Here is an 8,930-nt window from a genome sequence, read left to right on the forward strand (position 1 = left end):
AATTGATTGAAGAGTCCTCTGATGTAGCTTTTGAAGAAATCCCTAACTTAAATGATCAACCAAGGGATATAGGAGAAATTCAATTTGAACTTAGAAATCTAAGTTTAAATGATCAAAATGAAGAACGAGTCGAGTTGACTCGATGTTGATGAGCAAAGGCAACAAAGAACTCAATCTGATCCTTTGCCGATATTGAGTCCTTGCCTGTGCCGAGTGAGACCACTCATGAGGCACCGCCAACACCAAGGCGATCTAGGTTAGCCACTAGTCATCCCCAAGACCAAATTGTGGGAGACATCCAACAAGGGGTTAGGACTAGGTCATTCTTTAGAAATGAGTCTAATGAAGTCGCATTGATTTCAGAGATTGAACCAAAAATAGTTGATGAGGCATTGCACGATCCTGATTGGATCTTAGCTATGCAAGATGAGTTAGGTCAATTTGAAAGGAGCCAAGTGTGGGACTTAGTTCCTAGACCTAAGAAGACCACCATTATTGGAACTAAATGGGTCTTCAAAAATAAGTTAAATCAAAAGGGAGAAGTTGTAAGAAACAAGGCAAGACTTGTAGCCAAGGGCTATAGTCAAGTCGAAGGTCTCGATTATGATGAGACTTATGCTCCCGTGGCCCGATTAGAGTCCATTCGTTTGATGCTAGCTTTTGCTGCACATAGAGGTTTCAAGCTCTATCAAATGGACGTTAAATCGGCTTTCTTAAACGGTCTCATCAAAGAAGAGGTCTATGTTGAGCAACCACCGGGGTTTGTGAGTACCGAAGCTCCGAACCACGTATACAAGCTCAAGAAAGCTCTTTATGGGCTTAAACAAGCACCTCGAGCTTGGTACGAAAGGCTGTCAACCTATTTACTAGAGAAGGGTTTTGTAAGAGGCCAAATAGACCCAACACTATTTCTACGAAGAGATGGTGAAAACATTTTTGTAGCCCAAGTATATGTCGATGACATAATTTGTGGCTCAAATAACAAGGGCTATTTGAATGAATTCATTTCTCACATGGAAAGTGAGTTTGAGATGAGTCTAGTAGGAGAGTTGACATTTTTCCTCGGACTTGAAATCAAACAAACTCGAGATGGAATTTATGTCCATCAGACAAAATACACTCAAGAGATGCTTAGAAAATTCAATATGAGTGACTCTAAGGAAGTGTCCACTCCAATGGCGACAAACACTCGCCTTGACAATGATGAGAGTGGAAAACCAATTGATCTAACGCAATATAGAAGCATGATTGGTAGTCTTTTATATCTCACAGCTAGTCGACCGGACATACTCTTTGCTGTGGGCATGTGCGTTAGGTATCAAGTCTGTGCCAAGGAATCTCACTTAATTGCAGTTAAGAGAATTCTGAGATATCTCAAAGGCACAATGAGAGTAGGACTGTGGTACCCTCGTACGGAGTCCTTTGATTTGATAGGCTATACCGATTCCGATTATGCTGGATGCAAATTGGATCGGAAAAGTACTAGTGGGGGCTGCCAATTTTTATGTTCATCTTTAGTTAGTTGGTCAAGTTGGAAGCAACATTGTGTTGCTCTCTCCACGACCGAGGCCGAATATATTGCCATGGGAGAGAGTGTATCACAGTTGTTGTGGATGATACACACCCTAGAGGATTATGGACTTTCTTATAAGGGTGTGCAAGTGCTATGTGACAACATTAGCACGATCAACCTAACTAAAAATCCAGTCCATCATTCGAGGACCAAACACATTGAAGTGCGTCATCACTTCATAAGAGATCACGTAGCTAGGGGAGACATTGCACTCACATATGTTGAGTCAAAGTCAAATATAGCTGATATTTTCACCAAACCCCTTCCGGAGAATGAATTTAGTCATTTAAGGAGGGAGTTGGGAATGTGTTTGGCTCCTTAGGTCCTTAGGATTTCATCATGATCAATAAGGACTATTAAAATGACAAGAGTAATTGGGACAATAATTTGGGCAACTTGGGAACATCTCACACAAACTATAAGGTTTAACAAAGTATTTTTGTTTGCTAGAAATGGGGTGAGATGCTAGGATCAATCAAATTATTCAAAATGTATCATGCATCCCTTGAATAATTAGGTTGAAGAGACATAAATTGAGTATGGGGAAGGCCATTACATAATTCATGTGTATTTGGCTCCTAGATCTTACTCATATATTCCAATCAAGGAATCTTGGTTGGACTTTTGCCTAGAAATTATCTATTTATGGTTGTTGGTTGATGTGTTGATTGATATGGTTGTATGATTCATTTCATGACTTTGATTGTCAATACGATAGGTTGTTAAAGGAAATAATATTAACTTGGATATATTTTGACAAACTTAAAACTGATCATAGCAATTCTAAGTCTTAATTAATACCTTGGCTCACTATATAGTTTTATAAGGGTTTCTGAGATTGGAATTCTAAGATTCCAAATGTCTGAGTTTTTGGATTTAAAGTTTGAAACTTTCGGGCTCTAAACAAGCTCAGACCATAAGAGCTCAATTTTTTTTAAAATATATTTGTGGGTGTTGATTCGTAGATTCTAGATTATGAATTTGGGAGATTCTGAATTCTTGAGTTCTGAACTTTTCAGAATTCTCGATAGATAACGGCTCGTAATTTGACCTCTGAAATTATATCAGACACTGATCGGTCCAGGGACCGATCAGGATGATGCCTGATCGGTCTCCACGACCGATCAGGAGATTTTACGATACCTGATCGATCTCCGCGACCGATCAGGACATTCCTATTCACTGGATCGATCCAGGGATCGATCAGGAGACACCGGCACGCATTGACCCTTCTGATCCACATCTGATCGGTCCAGGGACCGATCAGGAAGCTCCCTGATCGGTCCCCACGACCGATCAGGACAATCCCTGACCGATCAGGACGTTCCCTGATCGGTCAGGATTTCACTGATCGGACAGCCGTCCGATCATTTCATCAACTGTATACCCATCAGTAACCATTAAAACCTCCTGATTTCTTCTTTTCCTCTTTCACGCGGAACCCTAGCCGACTCCTTCCCTAACCTCACTCTCTTCTCGTTGCACGCCGAACCCTAGACGAAGCTCTAGCCCTCGGAAGCCCTAGCCTAAAGTTAAATGGCACCAAGGTAACTCTCTACCTCTCTAGACCTTTGGTGTTTCGGTTTCATTTCTCACCATATATGTTTTTTTTGTGCTGGTGGCTCCGGTGCTCACTCATTGCCCCATTTTACCACATTGTTGACCCTTAGAAAGAAAGTAGTGGGTGACGGGAGCTCTAAATCTAAGTCACCTGAGAAATCCAAGTCCCAGGCACCCACCCGACCTCAACCTTCCTCCTCTTCAAGGTTCCCGAACCGCCATTTTGAGCAAGCATTTCAACAGAGGACATTCAAGCTGCTTCCATGTCGATCTGTGGATCGAAAGTATATGGATGAATTTTGTCCTTCTGTGTCCGAAACCCTAGCCTATTTTAAACTTGACTCGGTAGTCTACTTAGAAAGGGACATCAACCTTGACCTAGTTTCTGAGTTTTATAACAATCTTCATCAGAACAGTGATGGTGTTTATAAAACCCGAGTCGCTAAAAGACCTATCGATTTCTCCATCAGAGAATTTTTTGGGTATCTAGGCTGCCGGATGTGTTCGGGGGATCTTTTTTCCATTTATCCTGATTTACCAGAATCATTACGTCCTCCACTTGATGTCTCACCTGACTCCATCTATGAGTACTTCTTCGGTCATCCTAGACCAGATGACCTGGATGAGTTGGATGTTGACTTTCCCACCTTTGCTGCCCTACGACTATCTGCCCCTGACTATATTCTTTTTAAGATAGTCACAAACTGTATTCTTCCAATCACATCCAAACCTCTTGCTGAGATCCGACCCTATTATTGTTTGATGCTTTATGGGTTACGTCGGCGTCTCGACTTTGACATTATGTCCAGCATCTACTCTTCGATCATCTCATATTCTCGGCCCAGCGGCTCCACTATTTGCCTTATGGGCATATAATTACAGATTGGCTCGAGACCCTTCAGGTAGATGTGTCTAAGGGTAGGGTAGTCAAAATGGTCAGGCAGGATTGCCGACTTGGGAAACGGGCATTTTCCAAGTCTGGCATCATTGGACAAAATGGGGGTGTTCAGTGGAAGGATGGGAGAGCTTTGGGTGAGTTACCACGGGGACCTCCACGACAGGTTGCTCCTGTTGCTGCTCCTCCTGCTGCTGACGATGGAGAGGCCGATCCTGATCTGCGCTGGCAGATCGCCGAGCTGGAGAGCCGCTTTGATCAGCATGATGAGCTAATATCTGCTGAGCTGGATGGCCTGCGTATTCGGATAGACCAGCGCTATGATGACCTGCGTGGGCATATTGACCAGCGTTTCGATGATATACGCAGTCATCAGGTGGTGACACAGCAGTTGCTACTCGGATGGATGGTACGCTACCCGCCTCCGCAGTCTTACCCCGGCTATCCATCCTCCAGCGTGCCGCCTCAGGATTTCACCCCTCCTGCCGATGATGGTGATGTTCCTCAGTGTGAGGATGTTGATTGATACAGTTTGTTTGTTGACTGCCTGTATTTTGGATGTTATTTGTTAGTCTTTATGACTGACCTGGATGTTTGCACTTCTGATGTTACTCCTGTATTTATGCTACTCAGTTTTATATTTACTTGCTCGTTATTATGCTTCATTTTCTATCGGTCATTAATATGCTGTTCACTTGCATGTCTTGTTTTGTCTTTTATTTCCTTATTACTGTCTTAGAATACACTTAGAGGGAATTCTAAGCGCTTTAAGAACCAGACGGTAAGGGTTAAGGGGGAGTTCTTTAAGTTATCTTACCTTATTCGTACTTTTTCAGTGTTTGACAAAGGGGGAGAAGATAACTAAGTTTAGATGAATACAAATGTGAAGACCCTCACATAGTGTTGTATCCGTCTTAGGGGGAGGATCTTGATTCCCCTAAAATTATGAAAATTTGAAAAATTCTGATCTAAACTTAAATCGTGTTGTCAAACAACAAAAAGGGGGAGATTGTTGATACAGTCTGACCTGGCTGTTGTTTTGATGTTGACACTGATTTAAGTTTGTATCAGATAGTGTTTAAACTCAGAATGACTACTGATCGAGGTTGATCAGTTGTGAGGGAAAGTCCTGGTGAGTGAAGCCAGGCAAGGGAAATCCAGATGGGTCAAGACATCTGGTGAAAAGTCCAAGCAGGGAGCTTGGCACGGGAAAAGTTCAAGTATGACAACTTGGCACGGAATGGTCAGAGAGGGCTCGGTAGCTCGTTCTCTGGACCGGACGAAGTCGGAGAGGGCTCGGTAGCTCGTTCTCCGGACTAGGTCAGAGAGGGCTCGGTAGCTTGTTCTCTGGACCGGATGAAGTCGGAGAGGGCTCGGTAGCTCGTTCTCCGGATTAAGTCAGAGAGAGACTTAAGTGGACTTTCAATGGCACATTGGATCGGTCGGTAGACCGATCCAGTGACACAAGAATCAGTGGATCGGTCGGCAGACCGATCCAGTGAAACTAAGTTCCACGGATCGGTCTGATGACCGATCAGATGACACTCAGTAGCACACTGAGTGAAATCTGATCGGTCTGCAGACCGATCAGAAAACACTCAGTAGCACACTGAGTGCAATCTGATCGGTCAGGGAGACCGATCAGGAGAAAAGCCCGCAGAAGAGAGAAAGAGGTGGATCGGTCTGTGGACCGATCCACACTCAATCTGATCGGTCACTACGACCGATCAGAATGGCCTCAGACCGATCAGGCTGTTGCCTGATCGGTCCAAGGCACTGTGATCGGTCTGGTGACCGATCCACACATTCTGATTTGTTCGCCTTATCAACGATTCCTTCACTGCTTTTGATATATCTCATTCATTTATGTGATGTAATCCTCTGTGCTGTTAGCTTTTGAGTTTGCAGGTTAACAGGTATCATTCCAAGCCTAATTTCAAATTAAGTTCGTAAGAGGAATGCGGACAAATGATCTTTCTGTTGGTTTCAGCGGCGCATGGTGCATTTCAGGCATCAACGGATACTGCTGTGATCTGGCTGCGATCTGCTTGACTCCTGGGGATTGGTTCGAGCTCAGAAGACGCCAGTGTTGACTGTGATATCATTGGTGTGAGTTCAGAGAATCAGAGAAGGAGGAAAAGGGATTGGCTGCAGCGCTGATTTGCGCAGTTGGACCAGATCTGTGACAGCAGAGATCAGGTTTTGAGTGTTGGTGCAACCTTAGGTCAAGGTTGACCTGGTTGACTTGACTCGAGTTGACCTGACTCGAGTTGTATTTTGATGTTTGACTTAGGAAGATTGTCGGTGCAACCTTAGGTCAAGGTTGACCTAGTTGAGTTGCATGTTGATGTTTGACACTCGTGGAAGAGTTGTATTCTTGATATGGGACAAGAATAGATGTTTGGGAGATTATTGGGGCAACCGTAGGTCAAGGTTGACCTGGTTGACCTGATTCGGGAAAAAGTCCAAGTATGGAGACTTGGCAACGGAAAAGTCCAAGCAGGGAGCTTGGCACTAGAAAAGTCCAAGTATGGAGACTTGGCACGGGAAAGTCCTAACTGGGATGTTAGGTAGTTGAAAAGTCCTGGTGAGTGAATCCAGGCAGTGGGAAAGTCCTAACTGGGATGTTAGGCAGTGTGGAAAGTCCTGGTGAGTGAAGCCAGGCAGTGAGAAAGTCCTAACTGGGATGTTAGGCAGTTGGAAAGTCCTGGTGAGTGAAGCCGGGGGGTGGGAAAGTCCTAACTGGGATGTTAGGCAGTGTGGAAAGTCCTGGTGAGTGAAGCCGGGCAAGGGAAAAATCCAGATGGATCAAGGGTGATCGGACATCTGGTGTGGAGAAGTCTAAGTGGGTCAAAAGGATTGACCGGACAATTAGCGAGAAGTGCTAGCAGGTCAAGGGAGTGACCGGATGCTAGGAATGATGTACCAACAGGTCAAGGTTGACCGAATGTTGGTGTGGAAGCCTTAGGTCTAGGGCTGAGAAGTTTGGATCGGTCTGGTGACCGATCCAGTGATACTGCGTTTGCCCTGATCGGTCTGGTGACCGATCAGAATCAGATCAGTGGCTCACTGATTGTAATCTGATCGGTCTGGAGACCGATCGAGGACACACCTAGTGTCACTGGATCGGTCTGCCGACCGATCACGCGTGCCACTTGTGCCACTGGATCGGTCATCAGACCGATCCAAGGCTGTGATTTAAGAGGCAAGCTTCCAAGCTTGCTACCCTTAATCCTGATCGTCCAGAGACCGAGCTACCGAGCTACCGAGCTCTTCTCCGACTATACATGCCAAGTTTCCATACTTGGACTTCGAGCTGCTGCTGCACTGTTACTTCTTCCTCTTCTCTTCTGCTACAGAGCTACTGTTCTGGTGCTTGAGCTTTGTTGAGCTCTTCTTTGCAAGCTTCGCGTGAGCTTCTCGACTGGGATATCCTGCTGTTGTAGGTGTTCTGAGGAGCTGCTGCTTCAACGAAATCCAGTCGGCGAGGAGGCAAGAAAACCTGTGTTTTTACATTCATTGTTCTTGTCTTCTTGTATTTCTTGTTGTATTCCTTTCTTGCTGTTGCAAGAATATTGTGGCGAGGTTTCTCCACCCACAAGGAGTATATTGTATTAGCCGATTCTCCGGGGACTCATCCACCGACGGATTGACTGGACTCGTCCACCTTACGGACACGCCGAGGAGTAGGAGCCCTAATCTCCGAACCTCGTTACATCGACGCGTTGAGGTTTGATCTTCTTGTTTTCGTTTCCTTGTTTATTTTTCCGCTGCGCTAACGAATTGTAGGAAGAAAAATGAGAAATTGGGGTCGGCTATTCACACCCCCCTCTCTAGCCGAGTACGAACGATCCTAACAAGTGGTATCAGAGCGAGGTCGCTCTTCATCGGATCAACACCCGTGGGAGCAAAGCTAGAGAATGGATCTCTATGGAGAAGACGTCACCATTCCACCCTTCTACGAATGCGGCGACTTCGCGTATTGGAAGGTAAGGATGAAGTACTTTCTTATGACTAACATAATGAATTGGTTTTGTGTACAAGAAGGCTTTTCTCCTCCGGTGGATAGGGAAGGAAAACCTCTTGAGAAGAAAGAGTGGACCGGAGAACAAATTCACAAATCCGAAATCAACGAAGAGGTAACGAAAACAATTGAATTTTCATTACCTACTAATATTTTGTGTAAGATAGGTAAATACAACAATGCCAAGGAGTTGTGGGATAACTTGGCCAAGTACCATGAGGAGAGCTCCACTTCAAGCCATGAAGAGGAGGAGAGTTCCTCTTGCTCAAGTTCGGAGCAAGAAGAAGAAGTTTTCACCTCCGGAAGGGTTGAAGAAGAAAGCTCATCTCCACCCTCAACCCTAGGTAACTCAAGCAATTTAAGTTCAATTAAATTACACATTATGTGCTTTGAGTGTAGGGAACATGGACATTACAAGAGTAAGTGTCCAAAGAGGGTAAGAAAGACTCCACCGGCGCCAAAGGTCAAGGAAGCCGGAGTCCCGAAACGCAAGGGCAAGGAGCACATCGTGTGCTTCCAATGCAAGCAAAGGGGACACTATAGGAGCCATTGTCCGAGGGGGAGGCAACCTCACAAGGGCAAGAGACCGGGCACAACGATAGGGGGAGCTAAGGCAAACCCTAAGGTAACCTCTAAGGTTCATTATTGCAATTCTAATAAAACTCATGCTAGTAGTTTTGTTGCAATTGTTAATAATGATAAGCATGTTAACTTTAGGAACCAATACATGTGCTTAGGAGCTAAACATGTTAGCCTAGGTAAGGATAACACTAGAAATATCAACCCTAGGATTAACGCTTCTAAAGTTAAGGAAAACCTAGGTAGAAATCCCAAGAAGACTAGACACATGCCTAGGAATATCTCAAGAGAAAATGACA

Source organism: Zingiber officinale, chromosome 7B, assembly GCF_018446385.1.
Source record: "Zingiber officinale cultivar Zhangliang chromosome 7B, Zo_v1.1, whole genome shotgun sequence".
Classification (NCBI taxonomy): domain Eukaryota; kingdom Viridiplantae; phylum Streptophyta; class Magnoliopsida; order Zingiberales; family Zingiberaceae; genus Zingiber; species Zingiber officinale.